The sequence below is a fragment of the Pipistrellus hanaki genome (genome assembly GCF_964339955.1).
Source record: "Pipistrellus hanaki genome assembly, chromosome: 1".
NCBI lineage: Eukaryota > Metazoa > Chordata > Mammalia > Chiroptera > Vespertilionidae > Pipistrellus > Pipistrellus hanaki.
The window spans coordinates 134,664,376-134,672,995 of record NC_140503.1 but is presented as its reverse complement, the minus strand read 5'-3'; the positions used below and the strand labels follow the sequence as shown (position 1 = coordinate 134,672,995).

Below are 8,620 nucleotides of genomic sequence, written 5' to 3'. Positions count from 1 at the left end.
AACTAACCAGAGGGACAGGCAACAGCGAAATGCATGATTCACGGAGTAAAGTGAAAGGCAGGCACCTGTGAGAAGCTACACATTCCCCCCTAGACAAGAGGTCTTAGAAGGAAGCCTGCAGCGCATCCAGCCAGCTGTGCTTCATGCAGAACATCCTGATTCAAATGGTACTTTAACAAGCGAATTTGGAGCCAACCCTCCAGTGCATGTGAGGGTTACAACTAGAGAGGAGGCTGCAGGGGGTCAGATTACCTTTCTTGGCACTGCTCTCCCCAAGGCCACTCCAGGGGTGGAGCAGAAGAGCCCAATGTTTACACCTGGAGTGGCAAATGAAGATTTGTCACTGGCCACGGCAATGTCACAGCTGGCAACCAGCTGACATCCAGCAGCGGTGGCCAAGCCGTTCACCATGGAGATCACGGGGACGGGATGATTCTGGATCAGCATCATGACCTGAAGGAGCAAACATAACCAGTTCACATCCATCCAAGAGTGAGGTGCAACATTAATGCTATTTCATGTGACTTTACTTCAGAGCTTTTCATTCCCATTAGTGCATCAGATTCTATGGAAAAGGACAGAAGCAGGCACAAAGAGAACCTGAATTGAATACTGACAGTGGACCAGATTGTGCCGTTTGACTCCTGAGAAGCCCAGGAGGAAGGAACACTAAGTTACAATTGAGACACAAGGCTCAGGGGGAAGGAATTGGCCTAAGGCCACAGACCCACAAGTGGTGGCTGTGGGGTCTGATTGCACACATCTATCTGACTCCCAGGCCCTGGCCTCTTCAGGTTGCAGTCCCCTCCTCTCCAAATGTTTCCTCAGCAGCCCTAAAAAAGAGCTAAGCTGATTCTCTCTGCTGAACAATAGTTCTGTTCTCACTGAGCTGTGTGGTGCTCTAGTGTTAAAGGTCTGAAACTGGTATTTGGAATTTCCTTAAAAATTTAAGATGGAAAAGGGATTGGAAGGCAATTTCTCTAGTAATTTTCAAATTATCACCATGAATGTTCTCTAAGTTGTATTTAAAAAGTGGGGAACATCCTGCTGTCATCTAAATAAATAAAAGCCCAGCCTATGTTGCTCAGTGGTTGAGTATGCACCCATGAACCAGGAGGTCATGATTGAATTCCCAGTCAGAGCACATGCCTGGGTTGTAAGCTTGATCCCCAGTGTGGGGTGTGCAGGAGGCAGCCAAATGATTCACACTCATCATTGATGTTACTATTTCTCTCTCCCTCTCCCTTTATCTCTGAAATCAATAAAAACTTATTTTTAAAAATAATAATCCTAATATATAAAAAGAGAGGGGCCATCGGCACTGAAACAGCCACACAGAAGACTGAACAGCTGGGTGCATGGGGCAACAAGGCCAGCAGGGGGATTAGTGAAGGATGACCAAATGACTGAACAGAGGGCTATGTGGAGGGACCAGGCTGGCAGGGAGGCAGTAATGGGCAACCAGATTGGCAGCGGGGAGGGGGCAGCAGTTAGAGGCGACCAGTCTGGTGGGGTGAGGGGGGACAGTTAGGGGTGATCTGGCAGGCAGGCAGGTGAGCAGTTAGGAGCCAGTGATCCCAGATTGTGAGAGGGATGTCCAAGGGGTCCCAGATTAAAAAGGGTGCAGTCTGGGCTGAGGGGACCCTATCCCATGCACCAGGCCTCTAGTAATAAATAAAATTCCTAAAACAGTACTATTGGTAGAGAGAAGCCAAAAACGTGCTCATGTGATACCTAGTTCCCCTCATAAGTCTCCAGAACTTTAACTTATTTTTGCAGCTTTTGAAAAAATTTGATTTATTTCTCCATTTCTTTTTTTTTAATATATTTTATTGATTTTGTACAGAGAGGAAGGGAGAGAGATAGAGAGCTAGAAACATCGATGAGAGAGAGTCATCGATCAGCTGCCTCTTGCACACCCCCTACTGGGGATATGCCCGCAACCAAGGTACATGCCCTTGACCGGAATCGAACCCAGGACCCTTTGGTTCCCAAGCCGACTCTCTATCCATTGAGCCAAACCGGTCTCGGCTATTTCTCCACTTCTTGAAGACATGCTATACAGATTGTGTTGCTGTGCTAACTTCCATTTATAAATGGTTGCTCTTTGAACCCTGGCAGGAAAGGTGGGAGGCAGAGAGGAGCTTCATCTGGGCTTTCCTACTATGATGGCAACTCAAAGAAAGATCACCTTCATTGATTTTGCCCAAGGAACTTACCTTTGTCTTTATAAGCATTCGGTATTTGTCAGCTTTTCTATAACATAGCTAATTATATTTTTAAGGATATGCTGTCATGTTCTATAGGAGTGGCTCTTGACTTTTTTGGGAGGGTGGTCAACTTTGAGAATCTAAGTACTAGTGACCCTTTTCATAGAAGAATGTATTTTTTAGTACCAAGCCATGCATGGATTATGGGGTTCATATATTCTAAGTGAGAATGGGATGGTTAATGATAGAGCTCATTCATAGTGAAGTACAGTAAAAAGGAGAACACACAAGAAACTCAAATCTTACTGAAAAGAAAGACAAATTTCATTTTAGCTGTGCATGTCACTTGTCACCTAATAAACTTCAGTTACTTACGAAAAGTCAACAGACTGTGATTAATGTTGAACAGTTTATCTCTTGTCTGCCACCTACAAAAGGCTAGGATTTCATGCTACCTGGTGGGAAAATATTTAGGTAATCCATTATATATCAACAACATTAAAAATATTCATATATTTGATCTAGGAATTGTACTAACAAGAAACCATCTGGAAGGATAAGAAGCCACTGGACAAAGATGTTCACCAAATCATCACTATGTAGTAATAAAATCTAAATGAATAAGTATATAAAAATAAGGAAATGGCTATGTTAACTAGACTATATTCATTTCATGGAATATTGCATTCCCATTAAAATGAAATTTTCTAAGAGAAATATCAGTATGGTAGTCTGCACATTGTGTAATGGAGCCAGCTGCTGCGGTTTAATGCCCAGTCTATCACTCACTCAATGCCTAACACTCAGTCTTCACATCTGTAAAATGGATGTAATAATAATACCAACTTACAGAACATGACAATTACATAAATTAATATGTCTAAAGTACTCAAATGATTACCTGGAACCTCAGAAACATTCAATATTATATAATTACACAGTATAATCATTTCTATGTATGATTAATCAGAAAAATATGTTCATGTGGAAAAATTATTAAAAAGAAATGTGTAAGGTTTGAGGCGCAGGAAACTGACCACCAAGATATTTTAAAGTAAAGTTTATTCCCCAGTAATGAGCGGGACTCATTACGGAGGTAGAGAAATCAGAATTGAAGGAGTTGGGAGGGGGGATGGACCCAGCCGGGCTGCCACCTGGACATGGAGGATCAGCAGCACCTGGCTGGTCTGGGGGTCTCTTTAAGGGGAGGAACAGAAGAGGGTTGGACCCAGGGCAGAACAGGAAGGGGTGGGCCCCAGGACACTTTGTCAGGCGCTGATTGATGGCTCAATGTCTTGGAGATGTCTCTGTGACAGATGCCAGTAATGTCATAATTCCGCCCACCAGTTGGGAGGAGGAAGAACCTTATAAAATGTAGTGAAAATTTTTATTAATTATAGTTCTCTCTGGATAGTACGATCATGGTGTGGTATCAATAATTTATTTTTCTTTTGTTTTTCTAGATTACCAAAATTTTCTGTACTAAACATTTATTACTAATTCAAAATAATTGTAAATAAACTTAGAGAGCAATTTTGGGAATAAAGCTATATAACTGATCCCCTAATAGTCAAGAATTAATTGTTCCTCCTATTTTACCTCCTGATGAAGCACTTTGGGGGTCCAGTATACTCCAAAATGTGAAATAAACTTAACTCTGCTCTAGCCTCATTGAACAGCATTGCTGAGGGTCCACATTATATTCAAAAGCGAGAGGGCCTATCCCATCATTATTTTTGGGTGGGGTGTGAGGAGAAAGAGAAGGATCTCCTGAACTGGGGTTTCTACCATCAAACTTCATAGGATCCTGAAGAAGACGGACAAGAACAGGTGTCTAGTGAAAGCTGCCACATCAGCTCACAGACATTACTATCACTCTTCCACAACCAAGTACTCCTCATTCTCAATTTGCCCTCTTCTGATTTTTAAAAATATATATTTTTATTGATTTCATAAAGGAAGGGATTGGGGAGAGAGATATACATACATCAATGATGAGAGAGAATCATGATCGGCTGCCTCCTGCAGGCCCCACACTGGGGATCCAGCCTGCAACCTGAGCTTGTGCCCTGATCAGGATGAATTGCAACCTGGTTCATAGGTCTCATAGGTCAATACTCAACCACTGAGCCTTGCTGGCCAGACTGATTCTTGCTTCAGAACGAAATGGGCCGCCTTTTAGAGATCCTCTCTGTTAGCAGCTCTGAGGACCCCCTTCCATATTCATGGATCACACCAGCCCCAACAGCCATGGATTTTTCTAGGCACAGCTCCCACAAAGTGCACATTTCTCTCTCCTGTCGGGACTAGAGACCTCACTTTATCCCAGGCAAAATCTGACCTTTCCGTGGTGGGGTGCAGAGCTTCTCCGAATCTGTGTGTTGTTGCCAATTGGGGGTGATGTTCTGGCAGATGTTTGTGGCTGCCACAGTTGAAGCTTTTCAAGCCTCCAACAAGATCCACATTCCCCTTCAATATGGCACAGTCTGCGCATCCGAGCCCGCAGCTCTGGTAGAGGACCCAGCAGCAGTGGGGGCTACTCGGTCAGGGGAACCCCATCTAGCAGTACACCACCTTCTCCTGGAGCACAGCTGCCCTTAACTTGCCAACAAATATCCCCTGTGCGACCCTCAGCTGTTCTTTCCTTCTCCTCCGGGATAAAGCTTGGCACCTGTCTGTCTATTCTGCTGCCATTTTTTCTCCAAATTAATACATTTTTAAAGTCATCATACAAAGAAACAATTATGGTATAACAGGTATTATGCTTAAATCATATAATGGTTAATTTATGTAATGTTTGACAAAATTGAATGAGAATATGTTGCTTACATATCTCACATTTGATTAGGGTATTGTTATAGAGTTTTGGGAATGGTGTTGCCTTTGCTTATCTACACTAATAAAAGGGTATTATGCTAATTAGACCAGGAGACCTTCCGGATATCCTTCTGGACAAAGCCATGGTGGCAGGGTCGAGGCACAGGCAGTTAGGGGTGATCAGGTCAGGAGGGGAGGGCAATTGGGGGTGATCAAGCTGGTGTGTGTCGGGGGGTGGTGGGGAGTGAGAAGGCCGCTAGGCAGAGTGGTTAGGGGAGATCAGGCAGGTGAGTGGTTAGGAGCCAGCGGTTCCAGGTTGCAAGATGGATGTCTGGTAGTTGGACATCCCCAGAGGGACCCCAGATTGGAGAGGGTTCAGGCCAGGCTGAGGGACACCCCTTACCCTCATGCATGAATTTTGTGCACTGGGCTACTAGTTTATTAATAATTCATTAGAAGAGAGTTTTGAAATATGATCTTCACCTGTAAAATTATTGACATTGAAGTTAGACAATGTCCTTTTATAAAAAATTCATTTTGTTTAAATATTAATAATCTTAATTTCTGTGCAATGCAATAATTCATTTTGTGTAAATGAGCTAAATATATTATTGTGCTATGATAATCAACAGAATGATGCACTTATTACCTAATATGTTTTATTAATAATTAAACATGGACTCACAGCTTATCCAAAATATAATGTAGAAGCATAACATTAAGCAGTTCCCAAATATGTTTGAAATGTGACTATTTGAGGAGGGATATCTAGACTATTCAATGAATATTTGTGAAAGAAATAAAATTTATTGTTTCCTTTTCTTATGTTTATTCTACTAAAAAAAAAAATTGACACAATCCTGACTGTAAATCTGGAAACTTGTAAAAATAATCTGATGATTTCCCCCATCATGTGATTATATAATCTACTATAGTGAGGGAATTGTAAAATTGACTAGGGTATTGAGAAACTGAGAAAATAAGTACTTTTGGGAAGCCAAAAAATTGAAATGAAATTTCTGTTTCAGAACTTTCCTACCCATATGCATTTAATATAGTAAAAGAAAGTGGCTTGTAAATATGCATTTTTATGTAATTCTAACATTGCTAAATTTACCATTATTTAAAGAATTTCAGTGCTTAAAAGTGCTTGGAAATCTGCCACTGAGGAAGCTGCTCCTGGTAGCACGATGGTGTTGCTAGCAGGTCGCTCAGGAAGGCATCACACACTCCTAATAAGGTTTCCTGACAGAGGAGACAGTCTCAACCCACTGTGTCAGAAGTTGTGAGATCAGAAGGACTACTATCTCACTCTTCTTCAATTTCACAGCATTCTAAGGGAAGTAAATTGCAGATTAGCTGATACATCAGGGTCCACTAGACACTGCCGAAATAATAAATATATTATCTCAGAAGGAAAATAGTGTCTCAAGAAGTTGAATACATGCAACGTGGAGGTCCAGAATAATCACTGACACTGTGGCTGTTGTTTGTTATCAAACAAAAGAATAGCCTTTACAATAAAGGGCTTCCAAACTGAGAAATTATATATTAAATAACTTTAATATTCTGTAAAACAAAAAAAAACTTAAGAAAACTTAGAAAACTTAAGACACTTGTATTTCTTAATTTATGTATCTTGGTCAACTTCTCCACAAACTTACTTTATTGTTTATATACTTTGTACTTATTAAAGTACACATTTTAAAAATCTGTGGCTGCCCTAACCGGTTTGTGGATAGAGCATCATCCGGCGGACAGAAGGGTTCCAGGTTTGATTCCGGTCGAAGGCATGTGCCTTGGTTGTGGGCACATCCCTGGTGGGGGGTGTATAGAAGGCAGCTGATTGATGTTTTTCTATCATTGATGTTTCTGGCTCTCTATATCTCTCCCTTCCTCTCTGTAAAATATCAATAAAATATATTTTTTTAAAAATCTGTGGCTTTTTACGAAGATGGCGCCAAAAGCTAAGAAGCCCCTGCCTCTCCCAAAGCCAAAGCCAAAGCAAAGGTTTTGAAGGCAAAGAAAGCAGTGTTGAAAGGTGTCCCCAGCCACAAAAAAAAAGGTCCGCATGTCACCCACCTTCTGATCGCCAAAGACACTAAGGCTCCAGAGGCAGCCTTAATGTCCTGGGAAGAGCGCACCCAGGAGAAACAAGCTTGTCCACTATGCCATCAACAAATTCCCCCTGACTACCGAGTCAGCCATGAAGAAGATAGAAGACAATAATACAGTGGTGTTCATTGTGGATGTCAAGGCCAACAAACACCAGATCAAACAGGCTATGAGGAAGCTCTATGACATTGATGTGGCCAAAGTCAACACTCTGATCAGGTCTGATGGTGAGAAGAAGGCATATTTTCCACTGGCTCCTGACTATGATGCTTTGGATGTTGCCAACAAAATTGGGATCATCTAAACTGAGACCAACTGCCTAATTCTAAATATAAAAATTTTACACTGTAAAAAAATAATCTGTGACACTGAACTATATAAAAGTGATTTTAATGTTAAAAATTCATATTAAAACAAATCATTAATATTTGAATTCCACAAGGTATTTAATTTTACTTACTTTAACATCAAGAATATTTTATAAAAGGAAAAAAGAGTGTGAATCAGAGCTAACACCCCTGTTTCAATTGCCCACATTACCTTCCAGACTTCTACTTCTTCAAAAGAAGGGGGATTTGAGGTAAGAAATATTTAAAATTTCTACATGAAACTGGTTTTCCTATTTAATGAGAAAGTTAATAGTTGAAGAGTAAGAAATGTATGCAGTTAGTGAAGTGATTTCTGAGGCATGACATTGTGTCATTATCTCAACGAGCTGATAGATTGGATTAGTTCATTCAACAAACACATCATCCTATATAATAAAAGGCTAATATGCAAATAGACCAAAAGGTGGAACAACCAAACAACTGGTTGCTTTGACAAGGGCTGACCACCAGGGACATGGTGGGTGTTGGCCACAGTGGGATGGTAGAGCAGGTGAGTGGGGTGCCAGACCAAGGCAGGGCACTGGTCATTGTCATCAGGGCAAACATCTGGTGGTAACTGAAAATGTTTTGCTTCTGCTAGCCATGGTCCCCGCCCAGTGCTCACACCTGCTGCTGGCCCTAATCGCTTCGTGCTGTCAGCAGGTACAAGTGGGGCTGGCGCAGTCAGTGTGTGGGAGTGGCAGCGGGGGTGGCAGACAGGGGACTGGGGGCTGTAGCAGCAGGAGCCAGGCAGGGGTGTGGAGAATGGGCCAAGACCTGCCCCTGTTACCCACCACAGTTCCTTTCAAGGTTCATGAAATGGTGTACTGGTCCCTAATTAGTCTGTACTTACATATCTACATATGGAACAGATGCCTTGGGAAACATAAAGGTTACAATATTATGGGTGATTAAGGCAGTGTGAAGTATGTAATTAGTTTATCAAGAATGACACAAAGTAGCCCTGGCCAGGGTTGCTCAGAAGTTGGAGTGTCACACCAGAAGGTGGCAGATTTGATTCCTAGTCAGCGAACATATTTAGGTTGTGGGTTCAGTCCCCAGTCATGGCACGTATGGGAGGAAACTGATAGATGTTTCTCACATTGATGT

The 8,620-nt window shown here is 41.8% G+C and overlaps 1 pseudogene across 1 annotated transcript; it reads left to right on the top strand.

The window, feature by feature from the left end:
- Positions 1–6,981: 6,981 nt before the first annotated feature.
- LOC311629385 (large ribosomal subunit protein uL23-like) lies at positions 6,982–7,446 on the top strand (annotated as a pseudogene). The gene has a single exon. The product of its transcript is annotated as a large ribosomal subunit protein uL23-like (transcript).
- The last annotated feature ends 1,174 nt before the right edge of the window (positions 7,447–8,620 follow it).